Genomic DNA, 6,870 nt, shown 5'->3' on the forward strand with positions numbered 1-6,870 from the left:
TGCGCCTTTTCTGCAGCTGACCAAATCTGACCTGTGTCCAAACCTGGGTTTGAAAACATGATTGAGCCAAGACAGTTCATTATTTTACAAGTGACATGTTTATCAGTAGGCCTGAGTATGCAGATGTAACCTATTGAGGAAATCAGAGAAGTAAATGCAATTTCATTCGTGTTTGTTCTTTATATCTCTTATTGTAATCGTTCATTAACTTGCTTTAGTGAAAAGAAGGATTTTATGTATTGTTTTTTTTTTGAATAAGTAACATTTGGAGAACACGTGAAGGCTGTGTTGCCGCCATCTATCATTCCTCCTGTTCTCTTATCCATGAATGACCACACTGCTGTTTGTTTGGACAGTACTCTCTCATAGTTATACTGTTATGAATTTAATAAAGCGGTTCTGTACTTTTCAGGTTTTTAGAGTGATGTTTTTTTATGAGGGAAATATTGATCGTGCCTTCAGACTTCTAAATTAAACTGACATGAATAGCAGATCAACAATTAAAGCACAGTTATGTTTTAGTAGAATTTAATTTGATACTTTGGGGAGATATGAGATCTATGGGTATATTAATGATTGTACCAGATCCAATGACATCCTCTCCAGGTGTTTCTGAGATAAAGCATTCATAAGGATTGTGAAAGTGAGCTTATAGGAACCACGTCCTTAGTTCCATGACACAAGTGGCTGTAGATATTATGCTCTTGGTTGTGTTTTCTATCGATCTCTATTTTCATCTTATAACTGAAAAACATCTGGAGAGCATTTCATTACATCTGGAATAAACGTTCACTTGGATGCAAAAATCAACAGGTCAGGTTCATCAAAGGTCAAATCTCTCTCATTTTTAAGTTATTTCCCAGGCCCACCTAGAGGGATTTATGTATATTTTTTTAACATCCAGCCCAAAAGTTAATTTGGACTTGGGGCTGAACTGATTAGATTTTGGTCATCAAATTTTACTATGACCTCACTCCCGAGTGCAACTAGAGAGAATTTCAGTACATTTGGAACAAATGATTTTGGAAGTAAAGGTTCGGATATTTCACCTTCTTAATCTACTTACTTACTTTCATGTATGTAAAATTTAATGTTCTAATGAGATTTATGACCATTGGTCAAACACATACCTCAGGAACAGAAGGAGGATTGTGACCATATTTCATAATTGGTATAGTTCACTGAATTGGTAGCACCAACCTTCACATTATACATTTCATTTGGACAGACTGGCTGGCAGACACCTGTAATGTGATCATTCTGGTTTGAGCAGAGTAGCCAGCAGCTCTGTGGGGCTGCAGATGCTTTGAGTAAAATGCAAATGTCAGCATGCTGACAACAGCAATGCTAAATCTCTCTTATCTAGCATAGTATTTTAATACACTATCACTCAGCATAAAGCCTTAAGCACACAGTACAGGTAAAGTTGTTGAGGTTGTGTTTACAATAAAATTTAGAGTATGTATTTAATTTTGTAGTGATACTTTTGTTATTTTTATATATTTGTTTTTGCTTCAAAACCTAAATTGTGCTGGTGAAACATTTAATGTGCTAATGTGTGCACAGATACAGCCTGCACCAGGAGATTTTCTGGAGAGCAATTCATTTCAAGCTTGGTGGTCATCCTAGGCTAGGAAACATCCTGTGGTAACCTCGAACATGTGTTCCAAATACTGCTCTAACCTAAAAACTTTAATCCACTTGTGGCACGACTGGATAAGTAAGTTGCTTGGTCTTTAATTATTATCTCAATCTGTTTTGAAGTTGTTGAGACGTTTCACTTTCGATCACTGTTACTGGCAACCTGGCAAACTAACTACTAATCATGTAGGTATGCCACAAACAGGCTAAAAAAATAAAACCTTTACATTTGCACTGTTTACACCCAAAATCTTAAAAAAAAAAAAAATCCAACTAATACTCTAGGAGAAACAGCTCTTTCACACCAAACTGTGCTTCCTTGCCATCTCCCTGCTGCCCTACTTATTTCTTGTTCTCAATGCATCTCACTCTGACCTGCATTTAAATGCGCCAATCTGCATTTTGGTCTAGAGTAGCTGCCATGCCTGTGCAGTTCCAGTGTAATTGATCATTACTGCAGCAGGATGTGGTGGCTTTGATGTAGCAGCTTCTCCTGCTGGGAGGTTGGGATGAATTACTGATGATGATAACACTGTTTATATTTTCATACTCAGAGTCTCTATGTTAATTCTCACCAACCTCCCTGAGAGACTTAAGAAATGGGTCATGCAACAATATCTCGGTTTCATACAGCATGTGCACCATTTTTTTCCCGTTACCTGTTATCACAGTTGCTGTGTATTTGCCCTGTGTGGTGTTTATCTAAAAATTACACGATCTGACAAATCTGATGGCTACTTTTTAAAAAGTGGACTCTAGATTTTAAGACATTATTTCAAACATGTTAGAATAATACAATTAAAGCACCAAGAAAATAATGATCAAAGTGAATTACTTGATGTGTTCACAAAGGAGTAAAAACAAGCATATGCTTATTTAATCCTACCCTATTCTGCACTCGGTAATCACTTTACTTCCTGTTTGTATCCTGCATTTATTTGATTTTATAAACCCAGATATATGTATTTACAGATATATGCAGATGTACACACCTATCAAAAATAAAAAGTAACAGGTCAAAGCCTTTTCCCCCCCATTACTTCAAAAAATTGTCATGCTTCCATTCATCACTCAGTCTGTTTCGCAGCTTCACTCCACATAGAGAGATCAAAAACTTTCTATTACATACGAACACAGAGATGGTTTAAATATAACTCCCCCCCTCAAATATTATCCACCATCCCTGTAAAAAATGTTTTGGATATTGTGAGGAACTAAGTAAGTAGGAAGTATAGTTTATTGTTTTATACAGAATTTGTACAGTGTGAAAATGAACCACACTGGTGAATTTTATTGTTTTGGATTTTAAGGGTATAGTGTTATAGATGATCCATGATATTTTGTAACCATTATTATGGATTATCCTTCTGGTCCTTTTTTGCAATATAAATAATTATGCTAGTAGTATTTATAAATATTGCTCCAAACCTCTAAACAGTCATCTGAATATGGTGTAACCAGTGAGCAGTAGAGATTGTAGTAGAGTAGTGATTTCTGGATTTCTGTGTTTTATTTTATGCAGTTTTGAAACGCTTCTCAAAACCTCACTATGTATATGTTCTATCTGAGATTTCTGACTTCGCCTGTTATCACATCAAGAAACTTATTTTCACGAACTCTTCAGTGTCCATCCCATGTTTTATGAATCAAGAATGGTGTATTCCTTTTACAATTCACAAATATCAGAATTTTACTTTTACTTACTTTACTTTTTTTTTTGTGCTGTCAAACCACTTTTGTACTTTGCACATTTTCTTTAAATTTGCCAGGTGTCCCCCAGGTGTCTGTACTGGGGCCAAATCTTTTCATAATTTATGTAAAAGATATTTGTCAGCAGGCTCTATTAAAAGGATTTTTTCCCCCAGATCGTTCTTGTATGTTCTTGGGGAAATTTAAAGGAGCTACTAATAAGTGATAAACTAATTAAACAGTGCATTTGACCAACAAGTGATCGTTTGAGGACTCTTATATTTGCCTCGATGTTTTCCATTTTTATTCTACAAAAAGAAATACTTTACTTTTCTCAACACTGTCCTAAACTAAGCAGTGAAGTACATTTTACTCAGTCACCCAGCATTACAAGCAAAATGATTTACATCTGAGTGCATTAAGGAATGATAATCCCGTACAATAGAAATCATATTTTAACATTAGTACAAGTTATTTCATACAGTGAGTTACAGTATTATTCATTCTATCCAAACTGAAAGTGCAGTTTATTACTGATACATGCTGGTGATGGTTTAACCTTTGAATTTCTTGATTTTATTAAAAGTACATTTTATTGTCTCTTTCTTGTACTATGCTGTGTTTAAAGTGTCTTATAATTAATTTTGCCAGATCTAATCTCAGGTCTACAAAGCATTTGTCATTTAGCAAATCTTTGTGAGAGGTTTAGATTGTTTGGCACTTATCCTTTCGTGTCCATGGCCTTCGTGCGCATATCTTTGACTACAATTGCTGGAAATTCCTACATGGTATAAATTTCCTTTATACAGATTCCAATAAAAGGCAGAAAAGCTCAACAATTCCATTTATTGGAAAAACAGACATAACACATGAATGTGACCACAGTTCTAACAGAACAGCATTTCTGATATTATTTATTTATTTAACCACCCAATGTAAAGGTAAAAAAAACAACAACTGTAACATTTTGGGCTTTAAATACATCGATCCATATAAACCAATGGGCCAAAACAATACAATTGCATGCAGGTGACCTGAATAGCAGACTGTGCTGGAACAGACATGATCCAGAGGCTCCATGCCATATCCCCTTGAATCTGTTACCAGCCTCCTCTTGTCAGACACCTCAAAAGGTCCTGTCTCAACTGTGATAGGTCGGAGCTATTGTGTGGCGTGAGGGCCTGCTCATATAATGCCAGGCATTTGAGGACTGCCACATTTACTTTAGTAATGAATTTAGGGGGGGGAAACAGTTTACTTCCACCATTGCATGATCATATTTTGTTGTCATTGTAGCAGCTCCCACAGGTAAATGGTGTAGTTGCACACTTATGTTAATTAAGTAATGATGAAAGTTTAGTGAGTCATTTCATTATTTTTACAGTGCTATTTGATGTCCTGTTTTTCTGGTGTATTTTCTCTGTGAGCATGCTCTGCATATACCGGCCTCAGTCTGTATCGTTCGAAGCTCATGTTGTCTCTCTGTGCTCTGGTCTTGTGCAGGCTGTGTGAGCGTCTGTTAGGAGATTACAGCAGATTAACATAATCCTGATTGAGAGAGCAAATCCAAGATGCGCATCACTCTCTCTACAGGGAGGGATGAGGCAGATTGCCACATCAGTGGGATCGACACAAGGCCAACAAACATCGTGAAAGCTGTGTTTATAGTGAATATTGCAAACTAGTGGTGATGTTTTTGAGTTAAAGTTGCCAGTTGGTATTTTTTGCTTCTAATTCTGTAATTCTGTGTTGTAATATGTGTTTTTCTTTGCGTAACTGACGCCCACAGAGTTTGTTTTTGTTATACTGTGCTCCTGTGCACTCCTCCTTTCCTTTGTGTTGCTCTTTTCAGTCCACTGATCCCAGTGAGGCCAGTGCATACCACACTTGTTTGTGTTTCTGGCCTTGCTCTGTCTTTTTGAATAAAAAGCAAATGACTGCAGGTTTAATACACAGCCTATTTCCTGGTAATGTTGTATTTCCTCATTTGAATATGCATAGTGGACCTCATCCAACTGTTCTGCTCCCCACTGACATCAGGATTTCTCCTGAGTTTCAGCTCTTGTCTCTTGGATGCACTGAATCTGAATTACAATTTCATGCAAACGTTCCAAGCTAGATCCTATCCTGGCTTTGGTGATTTCCACTGTGAGGCTAACTTTGTGATCTGCAGTGATTCGACAGATTGCCGTGGAATTTGGCATATTTTCCTCTGGAAGAGAGCTTCAGTGTCTTTCAGCCCCAAACTCTGTCTCATGGAGAAATACACTCAAACTAATGACACAAATATCTGTCTCAGCTCTTTGTGTTGAGTACTAACAATGTAACAAATATGCTAACACAGTTAGCTAAAATAGCAATGGTGACAGGCACTATAGCAGCTAACACAAACGACACACAACCTCAATTCAATAAAAGTCAGGAGCCTGTGAGTAATGTAAAAAAACAGAACGTAAGGATTTATAAATCCCATAGAAAACATATCAAATGTTTAAACTGAGAAAATGTATCATTTTAAGAACAATAGTTCATTTTGAATATGATGTTAGCAACGTGTCTGCAAAAAGTTGGGCCGGGGGCCATGCTTACCACTGTGTAGCCCCTTCTTTTGAAAAGTCTGTAAACATTTGGGAACTGAGAAGACCAGCTGTTGGATTTTTTAGGAGATGAATATTGTCCTATTCTTAGGACTAGTCTGATGGAGGATTCTCACTGCTCAGCACTCCTCTTGGTCTTATTTTTCATTTTCTGATATGCCAAATGTTATCAGTTGGTGAAAGATCTAGGCTAAAATTCAGCACACAGACTCTTCTACAGCCATGCTGTTGTAATACGTGTAGTATGTGGATTAGCATTGTCTTGCTACTTATGCATAGCATTCCCTTAAAAAAAACATCATCACAATTGTAATATATTGTACTCTAAAACTTGATATACACATGTCAGGGTTGATGGTGCTTTTCCAGATGTGCAAGCTAGTAATTCCATAGGCACTGATGCACCACTATAGAATCAAAGACAGAGGCAGAGTGTTAATAATAAACCAGATGGTCCCTCTACTCTTTAGTCTGGAGGATTGCATATATTATTTGCCTATATTATATTATATAATATTTAATATTTTGATGTAGACTAGAAATTGATGTGAAAAAAATCATGCACCATTCATTTCTTATAAATGTTATTTTGTACCAGGCTCTAAACGTGATTTCAGGCAAATTAACATGGAAATCGATGGAGATTGACTAACTCCTTGAACGGCATTTTCTTTCACTTCTATTTTGTTTCATTTGTGCAAAAAAAACCACAACAAAAATCACATTTAAAGAAGCACAAAGTTCTCCTAAAACAATAATCTAACATAAGGAGGTTTCCAACTGATCAGCTTAGATATTAAATGTGCCACCTTTTTCATTTATGGATGGAGGAATCCGCTTTAGCCTCAGTTTATACCTTTCAGTGCAGAATTAGTTTTACTTCTCCATATTGTACCTGGCAGGTAAAATGACTTCAGGCTTACTACTGTTACAGTAATCTGAT

This window comes from Diplotaxodon limnothrissa, linkage group LG15 (assembly GCF_057381915.1).
Source record: "Diplotaxodon limnothrissa isolate DT_005_m linkage group LG15, D_limnothrissa_male_GT1.1, whole genome shotgun sequence".
NCBI classification, from domain to species: Eukaryota; Metazoa; Chordata; class Actinopteri; order Cichliformes; family Cichlidae; genus Diplotaxodon; species Diplotaxodon limnothrissa.